We start from the raw sequence: 4,178 nt of genomic DNA on the forward strand, positions 1-4,178 counted from the left end.
CTTTAACATAGAAAAATAAAGATGAGACATTTACACATTTCTATTTCTACTCTGAAGTTCATCTGATGTCAGAGACGATCAAATACTTAGTTTGAATCAGAGTTCAGAGTCAAAGAAACAAGTTTTTAATCAGATCAGTTCTCTACTAACAAATACCAGTTTTATAGAGGTGTGTGTATTCTCTCTCTCTCTCTCTCTCTCTCTCTCTCTCTCTCTCTCTATATATCTCTCTATATATATATATATATATATTTTTCGTATTAACACTCAGGATCTAATCATGTGTGTGTCTGAGTTCATGTTTCCAGTGGGAGGTCAAACTGAACTGCACTCTGACTTCCTGTTTGATCTCTGAGTAATCGTGTGTGTGTGTGTGTGTGTGTGTGTGTGTGTGTGTGTGTGTGTGTGTGTGTGTGTGTGTGTGTGTGTGTGTGTGTGTGTGTGTGTGTGTGTGTGTGTGTACATTTACTGCAGTACTGCGCTGAAGTACAATCTGAGCTACTTGTACTTTAAGGAGTATTTCCATTTGATAACAAAATGAAACTAGAAGTTTGAACCTGTCTTTATATATAATATTCAGATTTATGTTCTGGAAATGTAAGGAAATGAATTCATAGATAAAGCCTCATTTGCATATTTAAACATATTTTAAAAGTCTTCAGATATCTTTTAGTTAAATATATTATTTAACTAAAATGTAACTATTTATTGCAGGACTGTTTCCGTTAACGGAGTATTTCTACACTGTTGTAGTGGTGCTTTTACTTCAGCAGAGGATCTGAATACTTAGTACACGGATCCTAAATATTCTCCGCTGAGAATCAAAAAGGTAACGAGAGCAGAAGTCCGGTTAGGTGACACGTCTCCTAACGATCCGCTAATTATACCTGAAGATGAAGATGAAGATGAAGAGATTAATAAAGACGCTTTTAGAGACCGAGGGGAATATTCACTCTGGAGGAGAGGATCCAATCTGAAAGGTCCAAGGGTTGAGAGGAGGAGGAGGAGGAGGAGGAGGAGGAGGGGGAGGAGGAGGAGGGAGGAGGAGGAGGAGGGACGAGGAAGAGGAGGAGGACGAGGATGGGGATGGGGGGGAGCGTTTGTTTTATATTAACGTGAAAACATCTCCTTCAAACTACTGGATTTATTCTAGTTTATCACCAACACTACATTTTACAGATTACATGTGAACACATCATGATAACGTTATAATTTACCTTCAACCAATACTCATTTAACTGAACAGAGCCTGAACGCATCATAATGTAACTGAACCGAACCTCCTCCTGTTAGCCGTTAGCGGTGCTGCTAACGTTACTAGCTCTCCTCCTGTTAGAGGTGCTGCTAACGTTACTAACTCTCCTCCTGTTAGCGGTGCTGCTAACGTTACTAGCTCTCCTCCTGTTAGCGGTGCTGCTAACGTTACTAGCTCTCCTCCTGTTAGAGGTGCTGCTAACGTTACTAACTCTCCTCCTGTTAGCGGTGCTGCTAACGTTACTAGCTCTCCTCCTGTTAGCGGTGCTGCTAACGTTACTAGCTCTCCTCCTGTTAGAGGTGCTGCTAACGTTACTAGCTCTCCTCCTGTTAGCCGTTAGCGGTGCTGCTAACGTTACTAGCTCTCCTCCTGTTAGAGGTGCTGCTAACGTTACTAGCTCTCCTCCTGTTAGCCGTTAGCGGTGCTGCTAACGTTACTAGCTCTCCTCCTGTTAGCGGTGCTGCTAACGTTACTAGCTCTCCTCCTGTTAGAGGTGCTGCTAACGTTACTAGCTCTCCTCCTGTTAGCCGTTAGCGGTGCTGCTAACGTTACTAGCTCTCCTCCTGTTAGCGGTGCTGCTAACGTTACTAGCTCTCCTGTTGGTTTAAACACAGGTTGGTTGTTTACACTGTAACATTATCAGAGATCAGAGACTAGAGAAGCATAAATGACGTCCTGATCTCATGTTTTACTGAATACTGGAGGATAACGATCGTCAGTAGAACTTTATTTACACTGTGACGGTTAACGGTAAACTGTGGCGTTAATGTGTGCTGTACTGTGAGGGGGATCAGTTACTCCATGAATGTGTCAGCCTGTGAGTTTGTGTGTTGATAACCTGCTGCAGGGATTTGAACCTGAACCTGATGGATCCTGGTTCTCCTCCCAGATGTTTCCCATCAGCCTCAGCTGGAGCCTCGTTTGGCTGTTAGCATGCTAACATTAGCATCAGGTCAGCATGTTTCTGTACAGCAGCTTTAATCTCAGAGAACCAGTCTGGTGTGGAACGTGCTCCGTCATGTCTCTGTTCCTCTGCTGTAACGAACATAAAAACATGTTTTTAGACTTTTAGATGAAAAAATAAGTTTCTCTTCTTTTGCTTCCAAAATATAAAATATACTTATTTTCTTTATAATAATGAAAAAGTGTTCTTGTAAAATATTGAATTCAAACTTACATTTTAGAACTCAAAGCACTGAGGTGTCGATATAAACTTCTAACCTTTAAATCTGTGTCGTTTCACTCTGTTTACTGTGAAACATTAATCCTCATAAGATAAGATAAATTAAGATAATCCTTTATTAGTCCCGCAGTGGGGACATTTTCAGGCTTACAGCAGCAGAGAGTAAAGTGCACACAAGAGACATAGTAGAAGAAAGACAAGATAAAAAAAAAATGAAATAAAAAAACAAGTGTTATAAATAAGCAATAAAAAAGAGTTTTTAAAGCCAGCAGACTGATGTCACCAAACTAGTTTATGTTGAAGAGGTCCACTGGTTTATCATCATCATCATCATCATCATCATCATCATTTTTTATTATTTCTCATTTATATACATTGTGATCATATTTCAAAGTAAAACAAAAAGTACTCAACATCTCTACTAAGATAAAAGAACTTAACTTGTATATTTTCATTTTCTGCAACTTTATGTCTCTTTTCCATTCCATTTATCTGAGAGCTGAAGTTACTTTGCGTATTAATATTTTAGGATGTATGTGCAAAATATAATATAAAATATGATATATTATAAAAATAAATGGACCTTTATCCAAGAATTATTGTGACAATTGATTCATTTGTAGATTTAGTATTTATTGAACATCAATGAGTCACTAAATTAAGCTTTTTCAATATTACAATTAATCAATTAATCATTTTGTTTATAAAATGTAAGAAAATATCAAAATGTCGTATCACACAGCTCGATGAGACGTCTTCACCTACAGGTCATATCTGCTATTTACATTTATACATATCTACAGCTACTGTCGACGCCTAATGACGTCAAAGAATGAGAAAACTATGAAAATAATTTCTTGTTTGTCTGTTTACAAAGATATAAAACAACAGATACTCTGATCAGAGAAGCAGGAAACAGAGAGAACGTGACGTTTAGCTTCATAACGATTATTAACGATCATTAATGTGAAGCATTAATCTTCTGTTGACTCATCAATTGATTAATCGCCTCATTCTTCAGCTCTTTACTTTTTAACTCGTGAATACTTAAACAGTCTGGAAGGAGGTTATATACTGAGTACTATTACTAGAGTACTTTTACTGAAGGATGTAGTACTTTTACAGCATGGAGTATTTGTACACAGTATATATGTGCTGAAGTAAAGGATGTGTTGTTGTCATGGAGACACAGCTGGAGCAGAGCAGCTGACAACATCTGGTCTGAAGAAAGTTATTTACGTGTCCGTCTGTCTGATGGCTGTGATGTCACTGTGACACACACACACACACACACACACACACACACACACACACACACACACACACACACACACACACACACACACACCGGATCAAATGTTTCAGTGTGAAATGGACTCCTGGTCTTCTTCTGTTTCACTGAGGCTCCTTCAGTCTGAGACAGGCCACGCCCCATCAGTGATGTCACAGCAGGTCTTTCACCTTTGACAGGTGATCAGATGACATCACTGGCCGAGTCGCGTGTCCGAGACTCAGATCGCTCTCTGAGTAGATCAGCAGACAAATACTACCTGTTCAGGTACTCTGTTTACCTGTTCAGGTACTCTGTTCTCTACCTGTTCAGGTACTCTGTTTACCTGTTCAGGTACTCTGTTCTCTACCTGTTCAGGTACTCTGTTCCTCAGGTACTCTGTTCTCTACCTGTTCAGGTACTCTGTTCTCTACCTGTTCAGGTACTCTGTTCTCTACCTGTTCAGGTAC

Source organism: Anoplopoma fimbria, chromosome 19 (assembly GCF_027596085.1).
Source record: "Anoplopoma fimbria isolate UVic2021 breed Golden Eagle Sablefish chromosome 19, Afim_UVic_2022, whole genome shotgun sequence".
Taxonomy (NCBI): domain Eukaryota; kingdom Metazoa; phylum Chordata; class Actinopteri; order Perciformes; family Anoplopomatidae; genus Anoplopoma; species Anoplopoma fimbria.